Raw genomic sequence first — 18,263 nt, 5'->3', positions numbered from 1 at the left:
AATCACAGAACTGTTTGGAAGATGAAAAACAGTTTTTCAGCAACCAAAGGACATACTTCTGTTAAGCTATCTTAGATATTTCATACATATATTCTGTAAAATTTCCAAAACCCCCCTTTTTTCAACTAAAATGTCAAGTTCATTAATTTCTTGCAGTTTCAGAGACTATTATACCATTTAGCACCTGATACAAAGGCACAGAAAACTTTATTTAGAAACTGTACACAAGGTATTGCTACTGAAGACTTGGAGTGGGCACATGCTGGTTTGTATTTTGTTTTGTTTTTAAGGTTTCATTCTTTCTTTTTTTAAGTGTGTATGTGTTTCTGTGTAAGTGCATGTTTTGGGTGTGCAGTGCCACTGAGCCCAGAATAGGGCACCAGGACCTTTGGAGCTGGAATTACTGGTGGTTGTAAGCTATGCAATGTGGATTCTAGAAACCAAACTCTGGTCCTCTGTGAGAAAACATTCACTCTTAACTTCTGAAGCATCTCAGCAGCCTAATGTTTTGATTTTTTGAGGTAGGGTCTCACTATCTCTCCCTGGCTGGCCTTGAACTCAGATCTCTATCTGATTTGCAACTGCTGGGATTAAGGACATGCAACATTAGACCTGCTGGGCCCATCTTTTGAGATAAGATCTTAGGTAGCCCAGGGTGGTCTTCAAATCTCCAAGGATTCCCTTGAAGCTCTCATGCTCCTGTCTCCACTTCCTAAGTGTTAGAGTCACATCTTGCTAAAAACTGGACTGTTTTGCTTTTCTTTAATGAAAGTCAAAACATCTGGTTTTCCCTTCAGTAAAAAGGAAACTTTCAGCAGAACCCTACAGATTCTATACTTCTAACTTCTTTATTTAAACTTCTATTTTTGTTGTTGTCTGTGATTTCTTAAGCTATGGTCTCACTATATAGCCCTGACTGTCCTGGAACTCGATGAGAGATCCACCTGCCTGCCTCTGCCTCCCATAGCCACCTATACTTCTTTAAACTAACACATAGCCACGTATGGTGGCTCACACCCAGAATCCCAGCACTCAAGTGGGACTACTGTAAATTTGAGGCCAACCTGGGCTACAGTTCAGATAATGCCATAAATAAATAAATAAATAAATAAATAAATAGAAAGAATTATCTGTATTATATACACGAGTGAAATTGCCTAAAAAGAAACGTAAAATAAAATCAATAGTTCTTCTAAGGTGCTTCTGTAATCCCACAAGACGTCATAGTAAAATTAACATGAATCACATCTCTTCATCATTTGTCCACTCTTGGAGCCCTAGACAGCCACATGATGAAACTAAGACAGCCATTCATTCATCTGGGTTCCGGTAAGAAGCCTCTGTCACTCAGAAACCATATCAGCGTGTGCTTTTCTATTTTTCCATTTTCACATATCCCTCCCTCCCCAGTCTTAGAGTTTATTTTTTCAAAGCAAACCCACTTCTAAAACCACCTTAAAACCTGTACTTGACTCACTGTATAATTAAAATGAGAAGTAATGAAAAAGCTTCCAGAATGGCCAGGTACAGAGACGATGCCAACAGGTCAACGTTCAAAATAGAGAAAAAGAGAAAGAAATTGAGAAAGGCCAAAGCCAAAATGACAAAGTTTAAAAGAGAAACAAAGCTGTCCCTTTGCAAGAAGAATTCTTTGCTCTGTGTAAAGCTTTCGTTTTTATTCTCCAGTTTAAGTTCAAAGATGCCCCATAGAAAGTCATATGCATTTATATGTATGAAAGTATCATGAATTCCATTATTCTGTAAGCTTGCTAATAAACAATAAATACAATAAGACCTGCTCACTTTCACAGGTCAAATGTCTACTCAGCACTTCCAGCCAGCTGAGAGGGAGAGGGAGCCAGGTCTCATTTCTGTCCTGAACTAGCAGTGCTTCCATCTGACCACGCCCACGGTACCTCAGGACCTCACATCCTTAGGTGGTAAAATGAGAGAGGTGGCCTGCTCCCACACGGAGGCAGGTCTAACTCAGACAACCACCTACCAACCTCACCTTCCAAGCTGGGCCACCTTCACAGCATCGAGTTCCTTCCGGGGAGATGAAGGAAGCCAGATCTCACCCTGAGCAACTCTGGTTTCTTCATTCAGCTCTGGTGCTCGAACTCACTGGAAAAGCCTGCATGCAGATAAGGCCAATTGCAGGAACCTCTACATGTGTGGAGTCAGGGAACTACTTTCAAGGGGTTGGTTCTCTCTGTCCACTACAGGGGTTTTGGGGATCAAACTCAGCTTGTCAGGCTTGGTGACCAGAGCCTTCACCTGCTGAGTTACCTCCTGCCTGTTTTGCTTTTATTCTTTTGAGATGGGGTCTCTCTCCTTAACCCAGGCTGTCCTCAAACTCATGACTGTCCTCCTGACTCAATCTTTCCAAGTGCTGGAAATACAGAAATAAGCCACCACAGGAGGCTCACTGTGTCATAGGTCATGAGACTCAACAAACATGTGCTTAGTCCCTACTCTGTGCCAGGCACCAACTGGTTACAAATGTGTTTAGTCCCTACTATGCACCAGGTATTGTACCAGTTACCAGGTGCAATGTAAACAGGCAGAAGCAAGGTCTTAGACCTTTCTATCTTGGAGCAAAAAAAAAAAAAAAAAAAAAAAGGAAGACAAATGGGGAACCTTTATGAAATGGGACAAAAATAAAGGGAAGATTCTTCAGATCAGATTGGAAGCAGATTTTGGAATGCCTGTATCACTAGGCCAAAAAAATCTAAAGTTTCTGACTGAGTTGAGAAAGACAAAGGACCTAAAGAGATCTTCAGGAGATAGCAATCTCACCAGTCAGGTTCTGACTAGATCAACAGCCTCTTACTTCCTCTACGATAAACCCAGCTTCCTTAAGAAGGCTAACTGAATCTTAACAACAAGCCCTTAACCCTGTGGTCCAGCAATATCTATGCTCAATGCATTCTTGTTTTCTACTTTATTTACCAATATAGCCCTGGCTGTCCTGGAACTTGCTATAGAGAAATGGCCTCAAACTCACAGAGATCTGCCTGCCTCTATCTACTGAGGTCTAAAAGCATGTGTCACCTACTTTAAATTTCAAGACGGGTTGGTCACACAAATCTCCACGTTGTTTCATAACCTATTAGTAGGTGCTTAGAGTTGGAAAGATGACCTAGTGCATTGCGTTCTCCTTAGTGTGGGGCTTATTTTTGTTGTTTTGCTGTGTTTTATTGAGAGGGGGTTTCATGTAGCTCAGGCTTTCCCACACTATAGCTATGTAGGGTGGTTCACTGTTGGTCCTCTTGCTGTCACCCTCCTGAGTCCTGGGACTGCAGAGTGCTAGGGGTGGAATCTAGGACTTCTCAAACACTAGGCAAGCACTCTGCAAACTGAGCTATGCCTGAACCCCTCTTCTTAGTTTTCTTACAGGAGTTTCTTCCCTCATGTAGTTGTTGCATGGTGGTTTTGTTTGGTTTGGACTAAAACATGTCTGCTCAGTTCCAGTCTCTCCTTTTACCTGGCTACCTACTACTCCACTTAAGATCTCTGCTCTTGAATGTGAGTTCCTCAGCCTTCCAACACCATTTCCTTCTCCACAGCCCAGAGGACTATACACTTCAGCAGTTATCTCCCTAGGTTACAAACTCCATGGACCCAAGGGCCGCCCAACGCCTGCTACCTATCACTCAATAAATAGTTAAAGATGACGGCTAGTAAGAAAGTGGACTTGATGACCTAATGCTTTGCCACATAATGAAATGCACCTCAAATAACTTTTTAAGGCAGTTTAGTTATTTTCAAGGAATATACATCATTGGTTCCTCTTTTAAATGTCAACTAAGTTCCTGGGCTAGCCTAAAGACCCCACAACCCACAACTCTGCAAAGGAGAGGATGGCTTTTTTGTTTCCCTTTCTTGGTGACCACCAGTAAGAAGGAGAGAGAACTAAGAGAACACTTCTCTGGCTGTTTCAGTGATCAATGGTCTCTCCAACCGGATCTAAGGCTGAGGTAGGGAGAAAGGTCAGTGTTGCAGAGGGCTCTACCCCAGGCTCTCCTGACTCTCACTGAGTCTCTTCATTGCTTGCATTCCTGGAAGGAGAGTGCTTTTTTGTCATCCAAGTCCCATCATTAAGCTCAGGAAAGCCCTGGCTTTCCTTCCTGGAGTTTTTTCAGGTTTTACAATTTCATGTGAGTAAGTATATTGGTCACACAACTCTACATTGTTTGGCAACCTATTAGGTGCTTATGGTTGGAAAGATGACCCAGTGTACCTTGTTCTCCTTGGCCTGGGGGTTGTTTTGTTGTTTTGTTGTGTTTCCTTGAGAATGGGTCTCATGTAGCCAAGGCTTTCCCACACTCTATAGCCAAGGAATCAGCTGAGTAAGTAAGAGGACTCATTTCTTGTACAAGCATGAGGACCTGAGTTTGAATCCTAGACCCTCGACAAAAAGCCAGATGTGTTGAGCTGGAGAGATGGTTCAGCAGTTAAGAGCACTGACTGCTCTTCCAGAGGTCCTGAGTTCAATTCCCAGCAACCACATGGTGGCTCACAACCATCTGTAATGGGGTCTGATGCCCTCTTCTGGTGTGTCTGAAGAGAACAATGGTGGTGTACTCATATGCATAAAGTAAATATATCTTTTTTTAAAAAGCCATATGTGGCTACACCAGTATGTATAACCCCAATACTATGGAAGACTGAGACAGACTAACCAATAGACCTTGCAACCTGTCAGCAGATACCCAGTTTCAACTAGAGACCCTCTCTCAAGGGAATATATGGCAAGGGGTGACACCGCAAGACACCTGTGTGTAACCACCCAGGCATCTGCTCAGACCACATGCACACAGACACCAAAAGGGGGGGGGGGTAGAAGAAACCAAATGTGGATTGAATCTTAATTCTCTAGCTAGCTTCTACCAGAAATGAATTCTAGAGTATTTTATCAGTATTTTAAGTCTCACCTGACTTCTTGAGTCTGATCTCAGTTTTTTCTCTTGATGTGATGTTGAACTCGGGACCCTTATGCCTCAGCCTCCATCCAGAGCAACTGGAGCTACAAGCATCCCACCACACACCCTGCTTGATGTCAACTGTTGCAGCTGCTGAAGACCTGGTATCAATCCAAAGGCCTGGTACATGGTCCTTCAAGCAGGGACCAAGCTATACCCTCAGGCTTGATTTCAATTTTACTTGGCTCTGGAGAGAGAAAAAGGGTAATTAGCTACTGATAAAAGTCAACTTTTATTAAGTATTAAGTATACTTCCTTCTGGATCTTAAGATAGGTAGGTCATTATGGAGAAGCAAGATGAGACAAAGGAAAGATGGAATGGGTCAGGCACAGCAGCATCTACCTTCAATCCTGGCTCTAGGAAGGCAGAAGCAAGTGGCTTCCTGGGAGTATGAGGTCAGCATGGTCCCAGGCCAGCCAGGGTTACAGTGAGAGCTTCTCTGTCTCTATGTCTACCCACTTTCCCCACCCTTTGTGGTACCTCCTAGGCAGTCAGCCATATGTAAAAGAAGATGAATGTCTGCTCCCCAGCCACAGGTTGTTGGAAACTTATTGCAGGGGACCATGAAATGCAACCATTGTACATTTTATGGGAGAAGTGCATGGCCACAGTAGCTGCTCATGCTCTGGGTGAGGAGCGAGGGTTGTGTGATTTGAATCAGTGGTGGGAATGACAAATGAGGTTTTCCCATCATGGCAGTGTGCATGCCCTTCAATCAGGGCATTCTTGTAACAGACCAAGAAGTGGAGAGAGGAAGAGAAAATGTGTTTGAGGATGCAGGGTGGATGCCAATCTGAGTTGGTTACTGCAAATTCTTATTGCAAGAAGAGAACAGTTTTCCTGGACTACAACTTGGCGGCTGGGGCTCAAAAGAGTTAATAGGATCTGAAAGTTTTTCATTATGCTGCCATAAAGCCCTTCCTTACACAAAGAAGGAAAGAAGCCTTTAGGACCAAACCTGGAATTCAGCATTGTCATTCCACGTGTCCTGAACACAAATGTGTTGCTCTGAAGAAACAACACACTAAGACAAATGTGGAGGAGGCACAGATTGCCAAGAGATAGAAGCTGTGCTCAATAAGAGCTTCCACTTGAGCCAGTTCAAAGTAAGATTTTAAGACTACATATATGTTATATGTGTATGCATGTACATACCTGGGCATATATACATATATATATATATATATATATATATATATATATATATATATATATTAAAAGGAGTAGCAAACACTGAGCCAACCTTGGGGAAAAAGGACAAGGAACTGAATGAAGGAAAGGTTTTCCCATTTTTCCTACTCAGATATTTATTTGGAGAAAAATGTCTGGACTTAACTACAATTTTACCTTCTAATAATTTCTTATTCTTGCTTTTTTTCTCTCCATTTTCTGATTCCTACATTTTCTTAAATATAACAACTTTTACTCAAATCTCTAGAACATTCCTCTTTTAATTAACGTTTAAATTTTTTTTGGTTTGTTTGTTTCGGTTTTTTTGTTTGTTTTTGAGACATGGTCACTCTATAAAGCCCTGGCTGTAGACCAGGCTGACCTCAAATTCAGAGAGATTATCATGCCTCTGTTTCCACCAAGCCTGGCTAAGCTTTTGGTATTCATTAGATCACTTGGGTGTAGTGAGTTGTTCTGAAGCTACTTGTTTTGTAATAACAAATACTGTACCCTAAAGCCTGGTTGCTCCCAGACAGGAGAAAATCTATATATAGGCCCAAGTGGTGTTAAGTGTCCTTGCCCTGCAAGTTAATATTGATAGGTGAATAAAGATGCATACAGCTTATAGCTGGGCAGAACTGAAATCAGTAGAACATGGAATGCCTGATCCTGGGGTTGAGAAGAAGACGGAAAGGCATCTTGAGCACATTGACTGAGGTAGTCTCCATGGTCAGGTGGCTCAGTTGGCAAACACGATCTGCTAATAAACCTCCATTTGCATTGAGAGTCCAGGTACATTCATCACAGACAAGAATCTTGTCTTATTGAACAACAAAATTCCTTCATCAGCCAAAGTATTCCTAAACAGAAAGCAGTCCTGGAAAGAAGCCAGGAGTGTTGCACAGGCCATTAATTCTAGCCCCTGCAAAAAGGAAGAGGTGAGAGATCTTGAGTTGAAGCCAGACTGGTACGCATATCGAGTTCTAGAGATGCAAAACAACACAAAACAAAAGATGAGATGTAACAGAAAGCAAAAGAAGACCTGACGGTGAAGAATTAAGAAAAGAAGGAAAAAGTATAAGGAACTGAAAAGGATGAAGAGGGGGATAAAGAAAAAATGGAGGAGGAAGGAAAACAGCAAGAGGAGAATAAAGGAGGGAGGAGAAGGAAAAAAGGAGATGATGAAGAAGAAAGCACCACGCTAGAGAAATCCCAGTACTCCACAGTAATAGAATGGAAAACAGTGTGGTGTGGCTCAGAAACACAGGAGATCACTGACCCAGCGTGGATCACCTAAAAACGAACCCACACAGTAAGAGACATCTAATGCTACATAAAGGTAGTGATGGAAATCTGCAGGAAAGGCTCACATTGGTCAATAAATGGTGCTGGGAATATCAACTTTCCATATGTGAGAGATTGGAGTCCCTGTCACCACACATTAAAATTATTCCAAATGAATCAAAGCCGCAACGGTGAGACCTAAAATGCTTCAGAAAATCACAGCACACTTAAGCACACAGCTAAGTAAGCCTACAACTTTGAAAATGTTATGGGTAAGGTGGGAAATGTGCTCAAAAATAAACAAGTGGGCCTCCCTGAAAGTTAAAATCTTCTGTATAATGAAAGAAAAGTGACCAAAGGAAATAGATACCCTGAAGAAATGCAAAATATAAAAACAGAAAACCGGTTGTCAAGTCTTGTGGGGAAGAAATCTCGCGGGCGGGAGGAAGGGAGTCCGGTGACAGAGTCTCAGGGCGGTCTGGCATCAGGGCTTCCTGCGCCGCCAGCGGAGGATCCCACATTCACACAGCTGTTGGTGGGCGGGCCTGCGGCTGCATCGGCAAGGTTCTAGGGTTCCAAAAGCTGGGAATCAGGCGGAAAGACTATGGACACGTGGAGTCCGGTTTTCCAAAGCTTTTATTGTTCATGGCATGGTGAATGGACGCTTCCCCCACCAAAAGCCAGGGGAGACCAGTCTTATAGAGAAGGGAGAAAGGGGAGGGAATAACTTAATTAGCTATGCCCCTGGCCTTTTGATAATTCATTAATATTTAAATCTCTGGAGGTGGAGACTTGTTAGTCACACCCTCTACCTGTCCTACGAGACTGAAGGTAACAGGTTAAATGGAGTTACCTCGTCCAAGGCCCAACAAAGTCTAAATCTGGTTGATATTTCAAACTCACTGAAATATGTAAAACTGTTGGTCTCTATACCAGGATGAATCTGCCAAGGGATCTGTAATGAGTCTGGCTGGAAGGAAAGGTCTCAGGAGGCTCTGGCCTAGCCAGAAGAGACAAATGTTACAGTTCTTAAAGAGGAAGCCAAGGAAGGCAGACTACTGGACCTCTTCTGCTTCCCTAGCAGCTCTGGAGTTAGTGGTAAGGGGCAAGATGTAAGGGACAGCTGGAAACCAGAGCCAGAGTGGAGCAGCTAACGAAGTGGGAGGACGTGGCTTGATGGATGAGCCAAGCAGCTGCAGGGAAACCTCCAAAAAGGCCTGCTGGGCAGGATCCAGATCTAACAAAGAAAACTTCCTGAGAGAAAATTCTCCCCAGGAGTATTACAGGTCAGTAAGATAGATGCTCTCTGAAGATTCTTGGTGAAATAATGCATGCACTGTTTTCCTTGTGAACAGGGACCTTACAAACATTGTGGGGTAGGCTGGGATCCAGGAATAGATGCTTCTGTTTGCCTCAATCTGAGATGTTAGGGATGCTTTATTAGCATGGGGGAGGGGCTCAGGTGTTGAGACTAAGTGACACTGTCCTCCTAGTAGAATGTCATGGTCACTTGTTCTCAGATAGTTAGACCTTGGCCTGAATTGGAACTAATGAATACTCCTCTCACTTATGAGAATACTAGAGGTTTTCTAAACCTCTTTCTAAACCTACTTAGCCTTACCAGGACTTTTGTCTGGTGGCAAGCTCCATTGTCCCACATAAAACTAAACAGCCAAAATCAAGTCATCCAATCAACACTTGGGGTGGTGAACTGAATACATGGCTCTCAAAATAAGACACACAAAGGTAGATACATCAACAAGTGTTCAGCATCCTCAACATCCTAGAAATGGAATTAAAATTATTTAAGGTGAACTGTCTCCAGTCCATCATGACTGGTAATGAGGAAACCAAGGACAACAAATGATGGACAAGACAGGGAGAGTCTTGGATGTTTACATACTGATAGTGGGAAGTGAACTCGGTCAGCTACCCTGTGTGCCAGCATGAAAGTTCCTCAGAACAAGGGAAACAGGACTGCTGTCTGATCCATCAATATGATGCAGGGATACTCAGACACCCATGCTCATTTTTACACTACAGCTCAGAAAAGGAACCAGCCAGGAGGTGTTCCAACACATGAGTGGGGATAAAAAATCAGGAACACTGACACATCATCATGTGTAAAGAGAAATGAGATACTCGGGACCTGTGTAGACCTGGAGATCAGGATGCTAAGTGAAATAAGCCAGTCTCAGGAAGACAAAGGTCAGGTTTTCTATAATATGCAGCAGCTACATGTGTTTTGTGCATTTTATATGCCTTTCTGCCCCGGCCCAGGATTCACGGAGACCCTAGGGAAGGGGGCGAAAGAATGATAGGACAAGAGACACAAAGAGGAAGCACCTGTCTGAATGTCTGATCAAGTGCTTAAACTTTATTATTCGGGTTGTCATTGTAACGGCAAGCAGGGAGGAGGGTCAGGGTCCAGGGCCATCTGGTAATTGTTAAGTTCTTGCAAGCATTCCTTAATCCAAACCACGTTCTCACAAGCAAGTGGACAGTAAAACATTTGTTAGGCCAAATTGCTAATTTTTTCTCCCAGGCAGGAAGGCCAATAATGTCTTCCTTAACTCAGGCTATCTACTTAACTGACATTTGCTATCAGGAAGAAGGAAGTCTTTGCTCCCAGCACCTTTCTATGAGTGTGTGTGTGTGTGTGTGTGTGCTGAAAGTGCCTGTGTTTACGTGCTTGTATGTTTTTCTGTGAAACTCAGGACAGGAAAAACATGAGTAGACCAGTTTAAAGAGGGAAAGACAAGAAATACTGTGAGCAACAAGAGCGAGGCCTAGTATGTAATGCACAGGACACATCAGAATGAGGAAATGATTGGGCATGTAGGGAATCGCAAATATCAGCATAAAGAATGTCAACAGGCCACTGGGAAGAGGAGAGAAATACTGCATAAATCTATGCATAATTGTATACACACAAGCTTGCATGCACACACACACAACCATAAGTAGTAGCACATTTATTTCAATTAGTTTGCAAAAGGACGTTTAATAGGGCTTTCAACAAACATATCCAGGGCTAAATGAGAGGAAGTGTAGAGAGAGGATACATATCCAAGCTTAGTGACCCACAGTACATCCCCAGATCCCAAAGAAAAAGGCTTATTCTGAAGCAAAAAATGGTAAACCCTATAGCAAAGTATGGAGTAGAGACAGCAGAATTGCACAAATTATCCAAGGGCAGCTATACTAATATATAACTAAACAAAAAACAACAGAGACTGTAAATCAACAAGGTAGAAGGAGAGAACTTACTTTCAAATATTTTCCACTGACCACATGTGACCCTTACAATGATTACACAGCACACTGACCCACATACACACACTGAGAAATGCACGTGTGCACACAACATGTACACGCACACAACCACAGACACTCAAGGCAATTAAACATCAAATGTTACTATCCAATTTATACTGACCTGAAACTCTAGTGTTTGTGAAGGACTGGTGTGATCAACAAGGAAAAGTTACCAATAGGGGGATTCGAGTTTCTTCAGGCATACAAGTTCTGAATTTCACCTGGAATCATATTTCAAATGCATGAAATAGTGGTTCCAATGGCTGCTCAATTTCAAGCACATGTTAAAAAGTTCCCAAGTTGTACTCTACAAATTCATGAGTTATATGGAATGAAAAGTTTAATGAAATCATTAATCAATTCTAAAAATGCAAAAGTAGAGTACTTCATTACACATGGGCAATCAAACAACAATCAAAAATAAGACCCAGGTCCTGTTGGTACAATTGGGAGCCTCAACTCTGCAGTCTGCTCCACAGATGGGATCTGGGCCACTAAGCCTGATTTGGGGAGTTCTGACTAATGGGAGAGCTGCCAGTCCACCTGTCTCTCTTCTCTGAATTCCAGGAAGCCAACAATTCAATGACTTAAGAAAACAATGGCTTGGGTGGTAGTGGTGGTTTTGGTGATGGTTGTGGGGTGGTGGCAATGGTGGTGGGTGGTGGTACAGGCCTTAATTCCAGCAGTCAGGAAGAGGCAGGTGATACTGTGAGTTTGAGAGCAACCTGGTCTACACTGTGAGTTCCAGGACACCCAGGACTACACAGAAAATTTCTGTCTGAAAACAAAACAAAATATTCAATCAACCCTCTGAGTGGTTAGAGAGAGGGTGTAGGACATGAAGGATATATCTAGAGAGTCAAACGGCTCACTGTGCTATCCTGAGTTGGTGAGGAAATAAAGAAATAAAAACCTATAGACACATGGCTAGTGATGCTGGGATCATCTGGATTCTCTGAGTAAGCCTATGGCTACCAGAAATCTGGGAAGGTTTAATTGGTACATCACAGCAAGAGGGGTTAGATGGATTGGGGGGAGGTCTCTGTCCATGAGCAGTATCAGGCTGTCAACATCCAAGAAGGGGACACCACATTTGCTAGAACTTGCACACACTGATCATTCATAAATCATGATTGGAAGACAGAGCAAAGATTTTCCATTGCTCTTCACTCTGGCACATAAGAGTATACCCTTGCCAATTTGGGAAGAGACAACTGGTCTCTGAGTCCTAGTTGAGCCAGTCAGGGCCTCTCTCTGCCTAGGGCTTTTTATAGCAGGCAGGGCAGAGCCATAATCTCTCAGATCTGTGCCAGACGGGTCCACTCTACCTAGTTAACACTGAATTCCATCCTGTAATCCTCCGGGCCCTCACTTTTGCTTAAAATGGGTCTTGAAACAGCTACAAGGAACAGCTAACTGCTTCTGATACTTAGACATTCCGAGTCTCTGCCTCTGGTGACATTTCCCCTGACCCTAGCACTGCCCTTTCTATTTGTATGCTGCCCATGTGTGTTAGTCAACTTGTCAACATAATAAGCAGAGGAAAACAGAATGGAGGGAAATGTGACCGAGAGGATGCCTGAATAAATAGCCTTCAGAAAAGTGTGTAGGAGTTTTTCATCAGTGACTATTATGGGAGTATGGTATCCCACTGGGGATGTGGCACTATGGGGCAACATTTTTTGAACAGGAAAGTCAGGTCAGCAAGCCAGCCAGCAGCCCTCCTCTGTAGGCTCTCTTTTACTTCCTGACTCCATGGTCATGCCCTCTTTGAGTTACTTCCTTGACTTCTCTTCAAAGATGTCAATGATCAGGATACACGAGCCACATTAAACCTTCTGTGCCCCATGTTACTTTTGGTCATAGTGTCTGTCACCTTGATGTAAAGTAACCTACATGTGTTATGTACACTGGTCCTCATAAGGCAGTGGAAGTTCTGTGGCAGATCATGAAGAAGAAAGGCTGATAGACCCACCCCCGTTGAGAAAGGGGATTGGTGGGCAGAACTTTGGGGGATGGGCAAGCCCTAACTGCCAGAAGCTGTGGTTTAACTTACATTAACTATCCCATGGTCCAAGAAGAGGTACTCAGATACTCTGCCCTTATCTCCACATGACAATTCTCATTCTGTGACAGGGTGATCCCAAGACAGGGTTTCACCGTGTAAACCTGTCTGTCCTGGAACTCCCTCAGTAGACCAGGCTGTCAAAAAACTCAAAGATCCACCTGCCTAAGCCTGCTGGAATTACAAGTGTGTACCACAACAAGGCTTCCTCAAAGCATTTCTAACCATTCGACTACCAAATGTGGAAAGCCCAGGAATTGTCCCCAGCTACCAGGCACAGGGATAGCAGATGATGGGAAGCAGGCTTAAGGGAACAAATTTCAGATGGGCAGGACAAATACATTTCAGTCATTCTACACAGCGGGGCAATAATCATCCTAAAGCAACCTCTGCTAAGATGTTCGGAGCAACTGCCAGCTTCCTCTGCCCCTAGCACCTTAAGTAGACAGCATGGAGACACAAAACACCCTGAATTTGAGGGAAGTGGGTAGGGAGTCAGTTAAGTTTGGATTCTTTCCAGAGTTAAGTCATAATGTCTCCATATCCTGTGTGCAGGCCCAAGCCTGTTGGCCTTCAAAGTTGAACAGTCAAGAGGCAGAAAGTATTGAGGCTGCACTTGACCTGGCCCATGATGCAGGTCCTGAACTAAATAAAAGTCATCAAGAATGACCTTGAGAAATAATATGAAGCTGGGCTGTGGAAGATCTAGGAGTCCTCCTTTCCTTTCCAAAAGGCTGTCTACAAAGTGGAAACAGGAGTCTGGAGACATTTCTGTCTCCTATTTTTTATAATGAAAACTAGGTATACCAAATACTGAAATTTCACTAAGAGCCTGAACAGAAGGTGGCTTCTGTGCCAGCCATCACCACACCAGTCAAGGCGTGCAGAGAAAAGAACAACCAGGCTTTGGCCTCAGCCTCTAGAAAGTACTGCTGTAAGGCCTAGTGAAAGAGAGCTGGCATGTGTGTACCATTCTGCCACCTGGAATGACAGCTGTAAATGAGATTTTTCTAGTGTCCAAAATTTTGCTGGATGCACAGCTCCATGCTTCTGAAAATGTGATACCACTGGCCAAGGGAGGACAGACCTGGCTAGATGGGACAGCTCCCACATTCTGCTCCCTAGGAGGCCATATCCAAGCATAGACCTAGGACAGTCCCAATGACCACAATGAGGACTGTGGAAAGATAAGGTAGTTCTCAGTATAGCAGGGTGAAGATACAGGCAGGTGCAAGGAACACCTCAATGATGTTTGTCCTGTGATTATGAAATTGATGCTGCCAGCTTGGTAGTTCTTAATAAAACATAAATTCTTGTCCTGTTTGTCCTTCTCCAAGTATCCAGAACAGTTTTTCTCCCTATTCCATTCATGGTTCATAAAAACCCAGCCTTCCCTATGACAGAGGCTAACATCCAGGCCCTGAAGAAGAGTGAAACCTCAGAAGTATACATGGGGAAGGTTATGCTGGAAGTGTCCTCTATCTGTTGTGCCTATAGAAGGAAGGAGGCTGATCTCAAGGAGTGATAGGAAAGTGGGGCTTGACTCAATGGTGTTTTCCTAGAAACAACAACCTGTGAGGATCTGTCACCACTGATGAGACATAGGTTCCCAATCATGAGTTCCACTGTAGATTTCTCCCTCAGGAGGACAATTAACTGTCAAGTCAGGATGCTCCCCACTTTGGAAGAAGACAGATGCAAAGGCTTTCAACGTCTATGAGGCTTCTCCTGCAACTTTCCAAAAATGCTTCCCTCAAAGGGAGAGGGCAATGCCCATGAAGTAAGGAGAAAGCGCTGACTTAGTATGAGACCTCTAGCACATCATATATTTCACATCAAATGCATAATCTCTTTCCTTCTTTCTCTCCCTCTTTCTCTCTCCCACCCGACTCTCTATCTCTCTCATGCCCCCATCCCTGCCTCTCTCACTGAAAGATAAAATGTGCCTAGAAATGTCCCCAGGTTCTCCTGCCTGTGAACCTGGTCTTCAAAGTCACCCACTTTGTGGTGCCTGCCTCCTATAGCAGGATGTTTTTGGATTCAGGTCTCTGAGCTCAATTCCCTGTTTCATGGCAGTCACAGAAACGTTGCCAGACTGCTGCCTCCCAGAGCACCCAGCCTACTCTGCACTATGTGGGGCTCTTCTGCCCTTTGGTAATCGTGGGTTCTTTCCTTTGCTGGGATCCCCAATCTGCAGCTGTGCACTGTTTCTCCTTAGCAACTCCAACATCCAGATGATCCTGTTTAAGTGAGCCATAGACTTCATTAAATCCCCTGGGGTCTACTGCTCTCTAGAAACACCCTGGAGGAATTCCTAAGTGAGTCTTCACATATCACTGGGAACCAGAGAGACTGGAATAGCTGGCAGGTTTCAGCAAAGCATCCCAGGCTTGCCCTGCAGATTACCTCCTCCGGATTACTATCTCTAGAATGAGGGGCCTCCAGCTGTCCAGCAAAGACAGAATGGTAGGACCACCTTGTGTACATGTAGGAAGATACACAGGTCAAAGTTTCCACTGTACTTAGGGTGTGAGCACAAGATCAGTGAGATCAGTTCCTGAGAATGCTTTTGACATGGTTCCAGGTTGAGCCCCCATAGAGGATTGCATAGAAAAACTTCAGGAAGAAGGGCTGGATTACAGTTGGAAAATAAGGGGAGAAGCCCTGCACTGAAATGCTGTCTCCTAGCCCTTGTTGACAAGTGGGAGGGAGGGATGACATGGAGTTGATGCATGTTTAGGTCTGAGCTGGGTACTTTGACTTCTATGTTTTAGTATGGACACAGATGCTCTGGCTTTTATATTAAAACAGAAGTTCTCAATAACGAGATTGTTGTAATATGTCCTGCAACTTCCAAGGAGCCCAAACAAGCATTTTTGAGGAGCAACATACATACTAAGGAAAGCAGGTTCAAATCAGTGGCTGCATAAAGGTCACACAACAAATGAGGTTTCTGGGTCTCTTCATTGTGCAGCCTGCTGCCCACTTTGATCACCTGAACCAATTATTCCTCTCCTGGCATCTTCCCAATGCTCTTTTATATAGCCAACACTGCACACTGTCTCCTGACAAATGTCTATTACAATGCCATTGTCAACAGCATTTAGGAGGATGCACATACTGTGATGAAATTTACATGCTTTGAAGTATTTTGCAGATCACTTATGTCAACTGCATGAAATTCCTAGGATGTCAGCCTGGGAACATTGCCATTTCAAAGAGACTCTATAATTTTCAGTCTGACTTTTGTGCACAGTAGAATTTTGTCTGTCTATGGTGGGCTAGTTTTGTAGACTCAGGTCTGTCCTTATCTCTATAGGGCTGCTTCTGAGCATGGATGGGCTTTGAGAAGGCCTCTTTTTCCTTAATGTGTCCTGGGCTTAAGCCTTCAGCTTTTGTTCAGAGACCAGAGGAAAATGTATTTGCAATTAGTACTCATCAGGTGACACATGAGTGGATTCCCAATGACACCCTTCCCAGGGTTACAGAGGCTGACATTCTCTGGGTCCTCATATGATGGGAACTTCTTTCTATCTGCACTTCGGTGTGTGCTAATCTCCTATCCTAGGGACAAAATATGTCCCTGCCTCCCTACAGGAGGCATGTCTCAACACTATTTCCAGGTGTGAGGGCTGTACCATTTCTATCTGGGGATGATTCAAGGATAGAACTCTTTCAAGCTGCAGGCTGTAAAGGAGCCCTGAAAGACATGCTCTGCTCTGCCTCTTCTATGGCTCCTCTCAGTTTGCAAGCAGTTTGCAACTAGGCTTTTGCCCAAATGCCAAAGGTCCTGCTCCTGAGAGTTTGCTAAAGCTCACAAAAGGGACAGCCACAGAAAAACACCTGAGGGCTTTGCTCTACCTGGGGCTGTCATTCATGGGACAAGAGAAGAAAATGAAAAGCATAGAGAAAATTTTGCCCTATGATATTTCTTCAGGCAGGTGCTGTTCCACACAGAGTGGCCTTAATAGGCATGAACAGGATCAATGCTACTTACTTTATGGGAAAAACTGAAGGAGAAGAAATTGTGGGGCATAGAAAGGTATATGGCCAGGGTCCGAGTCTTTGTGAAGGTCCTTTGGCCAAGCCCAAGTTTATGGCATGATGTTTTAATATTAAGTATGTCCCCATTATTTCCTCATTCTCTCTCTTCTGCACAGATGCACAGATATGTGTGTCATACGAAAGTCACAGAAAATAAAAGGCAAAGATGCTGTGGCCTGAGTAAGTCTCACTTGAAATAGTCTGTGACTTTTCCCCACTGATATTTGGTTTACCATGCTATTTCTTAAGACCTTCTAATAGGTGCCTTCTCTGGGGCAACTGTTAAAAGTTGGTATATGAGGGGTTTTAGCTGACCAAAGATAGTACATGGAACTTCATAGATCCCTGGTGGCATGTTGTCCTGCAGCTCATTTTGTGTGTTCCCTAAGGAGAGGAGGTGCCCTGTGCTCTTATCTCCGAGAGCATGCTGCCCAGACTTCACCCAACATTACCTTTGTATGACTCCCTCAGAACAAGTTCTGGGGTCCTGAAGGGCTCAGTTTCACAAGGGACCACTCTAGGCTTTATGGCAAAAATAAAGTCAAACACTTGACACTGCCTTCTGCAGACACAGATGACTTGTACTTTCTTTTGGGGCAGTATATGAATGCGATTATGATCTATCTCTTCAGATAGTTTCTCTGCCCCCTTTTCACACAGTTAGCAAGGTCCTTCTGTCAGGATGAACAATCAATCATTTGTCAAAAAAACAGATATTACCATCATATGGAACTTGAAAAGTGAATTGAGATGCTGGAGAACATATATTGATATCAAAACAATGTAGTACCGATGTTTCTCTGTGCTTTCCAGGCTACTAGTTTTATGGATTTCAGGTCCCTTCAAGGCCAGGGTGGGCTAATGTTACAGACTGCTGTTTATGAATTGGGGTTGAGTGCCTTCTTTAACATCTTCTGACAGGTCCAGAGAAAATCCCAACACATGGACTAGAAATTAAAAAAAGATAGGTACATAGGATTTACTTGGTTGCAACAAAAGAAAAAGGAAAAACATGGCTCCCCGGACTATAGGTACAAAACCCCAACCTAGACCACAGACGTATCCATATGGTGTTTCTTTTTTACTTATAATTCTCTCATAAATGCTCCATGCAAACAGGAAGTGGAAAGTATCCCTCTCACCAGGTCAGCACAGTTTCTGTCTTGACTCTTGGCCTTCAGAGCCTTTTTCTTCCTAGTGATGATGCTAAGGACTTTGTAGGGGTTTGAATTAGGTTGGTCCTCATAGAGTCATGTGCTTCAATACAATCCCTGGCTAGCACAAATGTTTGGGAAGGATTAGGCAATGTGGTCTTGGGAAGAGCTGTGTCCCTGGGGCTGGGTTTGCAGCTTTCAGAAGCCCAGGCTACTCCCAGTGATTCCCTCTCTGCCTCTCA

This window comes from Arvicanthis niloticus, chromosome 22 (assembly GCF_011762505.2).
Source record: "Arvicanthis niloticus isolate mArvNil1 chromosome 22, mArvNil1.pat.X, whole genome shotgun sequence".
NCBI classification, from domain to species: Eukaryota; Metazoa; Chordata; class Mammalia; order Rodentia; family Muridae; genus Arvicanthis; species Arvicanthis niloticus.
Note: the sequence above shows the minus strand (reverse complement) of the source record.